The sequence below is a fragment of the Anser brachyrhynchus genome (genome assembly GCF_964034855.1).
Source record: "Anser brachyrhynchus genome assembly, chromosome: 1".
NCBI classification, from domain to species: domain Eukaryota; kingdom Metazoa; phylum Chordata; class Aves; order Anseriformes; family Anatidae; genus Anser; species Anser brachyrhynchus.
This window is the reverse complement of record NC_137694.1, coordinates 120,887,685-120,894,993: the sequence shown is the minus strand read 5'-3', so window position 1 is coordinate 120,894,993 and position 7,309 is coordinate 120,887,685.

Below are 7,309 nucleotides of genomic sequence, written 5' to 3'. Positions count from 1 at the left end.
CAGTCTACTCATTTGTGAAGCGTCACTCTTCTGGTTTATGAGATCTGTAGCCTGAGTAATCTCATCGCAGGCAACTCTGGAAGCAGGTGAACATAGTGTGGTACACATCAGTGTGCTTAGAAAATGGCAGCTAAACCTAGGTTACAGCTGTAGCAAGCAGAGATTAGCTTCCACCCAGCATGTAGGACACTTGCACAAGTCTTCTAGAGAAGCTAACACAGCAGGTAGAGGACAGATGAGAAGATAGGCTTATACCCCAAAGGGGGAAAAAAAAAGGCTAATTGAGCATGAGTTCAGTTTCAGGCTCCTGATTCCTTCAGCCACTCTAATATTACAGGTCTAATCTCAGTTGTGCCTCAGTTTAGTGTAGAGATTGAAAAGCCATGTAGAGGGCACGCATCTTTCTTACCTGTTGGTGGTTGCTAGGTAGCCTTGTTGAAAATAAGTATGCATTTCTGGGGGAAAGCTGTGGGATACACTGTATGTACAGTTGGAGGGTGGTAGCTTTTCTGTTCTTCCCTCCTCTGTCACAAAAGTCAATCTGCCCTCAAAAGCTGGCAAATCTATACCAGTAGTTGTAGGTTTGAGTGGGTTTTAGAAAACGAGTTACAAGCTGTGGGTAGTCTGGAATGAGCTTGAGTACTGGACTACCCATGGGCACCAAATTTAGATGTTTCGAGTCTTTTACATGGAGGTGTGCAAAAGTGCCCCGTACTTCTTGCAAAAGAAGTGGGATATAAAGTTCTCTACTGAAATTACTTCAAACAAATGAATTCTTGGTGAGTAAGAGGGGAGAGGAGAGAGAAAGTAATGCCTGAGACTTCTCTACACAAGCATCCTGCAGATAGATGCATTGTGTAGGTTGACTGGTCCCTCACCTGGTGAAGATGCAGTGTGGACTCGCAGTCCTGGATCCATATAAATCCACATTTGCAAGTCTTCCCTAGTTGAGTTGGTTCCCTACTAGTCAGTAAGTAGTGCGTGTGAGCTTTCAAGTGCCATGGAGAGGAGGAAATAGCTACACTTACCAGGATAACTTTCTGGAGGTTCGCTCTGTTTTGAGCACACTGAGTGTGGACCACACTATAAATTTACCTGCTTTAGACTTGTGCTAATTACCAACCTCATCCTGCAGGGCTTTATGTTGTCACGCTATGTCCCTGGATGTGCAGCATGCACTTAAATATCTTTCAAAAGCTCTAACCTGGCAGCTACTTCATCCTCTTGTTTATCAGGTAGCTTAAAGTCATAGAAATTATGAACCGCAGCTGGGATGTAACCTGGTGAAACACTGTGCAGTGTGGAGGAGGCCTGTGGGATCCAGCCGTTGAACCTCAAGCACAAGGATTTGTGTTTGTTGCTTGAGAATGAGGCTTGTTCCTGGTGAAAGCCATTGCAGGTAGCACAGGTGTGGCAGAAGTCATAGGGCAGCTGAAGATACAGGAACAAGGAAGCAGCTCTAGGCCAGACCTGTAGGCAACACTGGTACCAGGAACATAACAGGTTTTTGTGGTAATGGTTAGCATAAAGGAGGGAGAACTCTGCTAACTAAGCGAAAACTGAAAGAGGAAGTCTTCTGCTGTATTTTGGCAGAAATACTTGAGAGAAAAAATCCTATGAAACCCTGTTTGCTGGAACAATTTCCCTCTAGTGGTGTGAGGTTCAAACTAGGCCACAGACAAAATGGCATACAGTGTTAGGACACGAGTTAAAGCAACTCAGAGCATCTTCTCAGAGGGGAAGTCGTGCTTTATTAGGTCTTGATGTACTGGGCAGTGCACTTTTGAAGCTTTTGCCTAAGAAATGGAAATGAGGGTGGGTGGAGAAATAGTGAGATAAAGAGAAGAGCTAGGAAAAGGAGACAATTACTCATTTGAGTGTTGTTTCTGCCAGTGTGATTACTGTGACCAGTGCATATAAGCCATGGTCTTGAAACCATCTACTTGACTGGGGATGGGAGGGAGTTAGAGTAATGTGATGTGGATTTTCATGTAGTGGGTTTTGGTTTTGTTAGGTGCTAGCATGAGATCTAGGCAATGACTGAGTGCAGGAAAGGCTTGAGCAAGCAGTACGCAGCTGAGGCTCTCATCATGGCAATCAAGTTGCGCTGTATATCTCATTAAAATTGTGTGTCTGCAGCCTGCTGAGTTTGTGAATCCTCCCATCAAGTGCAGTGTTCACTGTTGCTCATACTGATCAGTGTGTTCATGACAATAACCTGTGGCTAGTTACTGCGGTCTATTAAACTACAAGTCTTGAGTATTAGCTTATTCTCTGGGAGGGAGAGCAAGTGAGAAATCTATAGTTTCACTCTATGCTGTTGTGAGCTCATCCGCTTCTGTTGTAGAATCACACAAGTCAACCTCACCCGACAGTCATAACTGGACAATCATAACTGGATAACTGGAGTGAAATCTGGCTGGTGACAGGTCACCAGTGGTGTTCCCCAGGGGTTGGTGTTGGGGCCCATCCTCTTCAGTATCTTTCTTGATGACTTGGATGAGGGAGTTGAGTGCAACCTCAGTAAGTTTGCAGATGACACCAAGTTGGGGGGAAGTGTAGATCTGCCGGAGGGTAGGAAGGCCCTGCAGAGGGACCTGGACTGTTTGGATCGATGGGCAGAGGCCACTGGGATGAGGTTCAACATGGCCAAGTGCTGGGTCCTGCACTTTGGCCACAACAACCCCATGCAGTGCTACAGGCTTGGGGGAAGAGTGGCTGGAAAGCTGTGCAGAAGGATCTGGGGGTGCTGGTTGATGCTTGCCTGAACATGACTCGGCAGAGTGCCCAGGTGGCCAGGAAGGCCAACAGCATCCTGGCTTGTGTCAGGAATAGTGTAGCCAGCAGGAGCAGGGATGTGATCGTTCCCCTATACTCTGCTCTGGTGAGGCCGCACCCCAAGCACTGTGTTCAGTTTTGGGCCCCTCACTACAAGAAGGACATTGAGGCCCTGGAGCATGTCCAGGGAAGGGCCACGAAACTGTTGAAGGGCCTGGAGCACAAGTCCTGTGAGGAGCGGCTGAGGGAGCTGGGGTTGTTTAGTCTGGAGAAGAGAAGGCTCAGGGCAGACCTTATTGCTCTCTACAGGTACCTGAAAGGAAGGTGTGGGGAGCTGGGGGTTGGCCTCTTCTCACGGATAGCTAATGATAGGATTTGAGGAAATGGCCTCAAGTTGCTCCAGGGGAGGTTCAGGTTGGAAATGAGTAGACATTTCTTCTCAGAAAGAGCAGTCAGGCGTTGGGATGGGTTGCCCAGGGAGGTGGTGGAGTCACCGTCCCTGGGGGTGTTCAAGGAAAGGTTGGACGTGGTGCTTAGGGACATGGTTTAGTGGGTGACATTGGCAGTAAGGTGATGGTTGGCCAAAAGATCTTGAAGGTCTCTTCCAACCTTAATGATCCTATGATGATTCTATGATTCTTGTTGAGGGAAAGATTGCTAAGGCTGTAGAGATGACGAAAACATTGCATGAAACTCAACATTTTTGTCAGGAAACATACCAGCTTGGATTCTTTTTGTGGTCGTGCCAGCCTCCTAGTTGTTTGCTTGCTTTTGTTGAATTATTTTCCTCATATGTAGCACTGCTCATATGCAGTGCTCATGTAAGTAGTCTCCAGAAAGTCATTAGTGTAACTATCCCCAGTTCACAGGAATATTACTCAGTAAGCTGGAGTAACTTGATGAAAGTTACTCCAGCAGACCTGGACCAGAGCCAAGGCTAGGAAAAGCCTGAGTGGTGGCAGAGTCTTCATCCACTTGTTCATCTGCCAGAACCTGGTTCTCTACTGATAAACTTAGTCTTTCTTGCCACTATCTAGGGAAGACTGGGAAGACTTAAAAGATCCACAGCACTGACAGCCTTGGCTATCTGTTTAGGATAAGCTTGGAAGGAAATTCTATTGCATATTTAGTCATAAGGCATGCTGCATCTCAGCAAAGACTGTTTGTAAGCAATTAAAATCCTGCTCTCAACTGCATTTTGTCAAGAACAGATCCACTGTTAATCCTGCCATTTCAGGGGAGATTTACCGTGTGTATCATCTGGGTTTGTTAGCGGAAAAATATTGCTGCTAAGTGAGTTACATTGTTCAAATAAATGTTCAAGCAATATGTTCAGAGCACAGATTACACGGTGCTGAATCTGGTTAATGATCTGTACAGGTTTCAGTACAGTGGCAGTGATATGGTGGAAGCTTTGTTCTCGCTGTTTTGTACAAACTAGATTTTCCAGGGGAGGCGTTTATCATTTCTTCAAGGGAGAAGCTCTGATAGACGAGGAACGTAGACTTTGCAGGGAAGGCTTAGGTACAATCTGGAGTAAATTGACAGAAATCTTTTGGCATTATGTACTTAAAGATATTCAGCACAGAAACTGTTTGTTTGCGAGTACTAGTGTTTTCTTCAGTAGCCAGGGAGTTGATCTCATCTCCTTCAGTAGATGTCTCGGTGTGGAAGACGTAGCAATAAGCTTGAGGAGGAAGCAGTGAGAATCAGGGTTAGGCAAAGACATGAAACAGCTGACATCTCTTCCGAGGCGTACCTTGGGTCAGTTGCATCATTGTGCTGCAACTGTTCCTGTCCTGTTCATCCTCACAGTGTAAGATGTGAACTTTCTCAAGCGTGGACTGTGGCACCCCACCCTATCTCATCTGTCATCTCAGCTGGGACTTCTAGTTTCTACTTGAAAGCAATCTACGTGTGGATTCAGCTTGAAAAAAATCTGCCTAGTAAGAGCATGGGACTTTTTAGCATATTCCTTGAGATAGTGTAACAAGACAAGTAAATGAGATTTCAGATAGCATTTCTTAAATAATTACTTCTTATTTCCAATTCAATTCCCATTGCTTGCTTTGTTTTTTGTCTCCTTCTTGTAAATTCTTCTTGCACTCTAAGCAAAAGCAAATATTGCTTCTCAGAGTGCTTGAGATCTCAGATGTTCATGTGATTTGAAAGCATTTCTTTGAAGCAAGGGAAACAGGCAATTAGAAAGGGCTATTTACAAAGAAGGAATTGCCAGAAACTAAGGGGACCAGGAGTTGCAACCAAAGTTGTTTACCACTTTTGTGCTGAGCCTAGTCAGAGATAAGATTCAAGTTATGGGAAATGTTCTCAGAACGAATGTAAAAGCACTTCCCAAGCTGAGGACTAGCTCGTGGAAAGAGAGTACCTCATCGTTGAGCTTTCCCAGCTCTCTTCTATTCATCTGTGTTTGGAGAAGGTAAGCTGTGGATTCTCTGTGTGAATCGACTCCGCGTGTTCATATGTTTTCAGTTGTGTGGGTCTACTATATTGGGAATCACGTACTTGAAAGCTGGTTTGACTTTCCTATCAGCCATTCCAAAGAAGGATACATCCTCTCCTCCCTGCTCCTTAAACTGCTGAGAAGTCTGATAATTAGACTTCTGTGGAATTGCAACATAGTTTAGGGACAAAATGGAGCAATTCCCAAGGGGACTCAAGTACATGCCTATTTTATAGAGATAATTTAGATGATGGCCCCATCCCAAGCACTGGAGCTTCTGCAGTGCTTTTCACAAGTCTCAGCATGCTTTAAAAAAAAAGCCAAGGTTGCCAGGGAACAGACACAAAGCAGCCAAGCAAGAGGCCAGTGGTCGAGTTAGAAATAGAACCCAGAAGCCCATAGTGTCAGTGCATTCTCTCCTCTGTGAGTGACCCCGCGTTGCTCTTGTTGCACAAACATCAGCTTCCTTTCATGATAACCTGGGGAGCTGGGAGCAGCGTGAGGCCCTCTGTCTTAGCATGGGAGCCAACAGGCTGCAGCCATCGCGCTGTCCTTTGAAATGTAGTCAGTCCTGTAGCAGCAGCTCCCTGGGAATCGAAAGTTCCCCACACAAGATGAGCTTTGTGTGATCGTCAAGGTTTTAGGAGGTGTTCTCTGCTACTGCTGGTCTGGTCTTCAGTGGTACGTCCTTCCTTGACAAGATAGGTCCCTTGCTGTAAAACTCTGGGGGATTCTGAAAGGAGTTAATCATGATTTTGAGATATGCTCAAAACCACTCGTGAAATGGAGGCGGGTTCACACTGTATGCTGCGGTACAAGACAGCAGTCCCACGACTAGTAGCACATAAAGAGCTGTACCCTGCAGCACTGCTGAACTTTCTGGCATAAGCTGTGCTATAGCATCATGACTGTCTTAAGATGGAAGCATCAGGACAGCAGTGTCCTTGTTGATGTCTGCTTGATTAAGGGTGCTTCAAGACCATCTACCACACCATCCATCGCTTGTCTGGGGGCTTTTGCTAACTCAGTGGAGCCAAGACTCTCTTCCTAGGATGCACTAGAGGCCAAGTAACTTCATGTTTTTTAGTTCCAATACCAGAATCTCACTCCCATATTAGAAAGGCATCATACTGTTTTGACCAATTCAGCTTCTGTCTGATGTTAAAGGTGCAGCTGTTTAGAAATCAGATTGTTCTCAATTCAAGCCCACGTGGACAGACTGGGACACCGTATACATGTTCACCCCTACCTTAGGTTCAGTTCCTTCAGCTGCTGGCATTGGATCGGAGATGAAACACATCAGTGGAAACCTTTAAGAGCAGGTTAGATAAAGACTTATTAAGAATTACATAGATATATTGTGCTCAGGGATAAGGGATGGGTTTCCAGGTGGATGATTCAGTTAGAGATCCACATTTTTGTGTGGTACATAGTCTTCTAGCTTCCCTGGCTGTTGAGTGATTTTCCTTCTGCAATCACCAGATGCTCTGTGTTGAGGGATTAATTCTGTGCTAGGTTTAACCTCCACCAGTGTTTATGTGGGATATCGCCAGCCGTGAAGTTAGGGATCAGTAACCATTTATTGCCATTTTGTGCCATTACACTGTCTTAAATCTGTTTTCCTTTGGTCTTCCTACTAAGGCCAGAAACCTGTGCCTTCCTTAGAGTCCCAAAGATCTGTCCTCATCCTTCTGAACCAGGGAAGCGTTATTTTTTCCCCAAGCTCTTCAGCCACCATTTGCAACCTCCACTTGGTTTGGATATTTTTGTACATCCACCTGCTTTCTCTAAAGCCAGAAACTTCCTATTGTTTCTCTTGGTGTAGTTGCAGGGCACTTGCCGGGGGCAAATCCGTGCCTCCAGATGAGGAGTTAGTAAGGCTAAGGTAGGATCTCATAAGTAATAGGTTCTGTCTGAGCTACAGGAAGATTGCTGTTCAAGGCTTTTTTTCCCTACAGAATTGTTACTGTAGGTTATTTAAACATAGCTCCTCCAGGTTGTTGAGCTCTTTTTACTCAGAGCAGTTATCTGGTGGAACCGTAATGGATATGGCTGTAAAAATTTCCACGT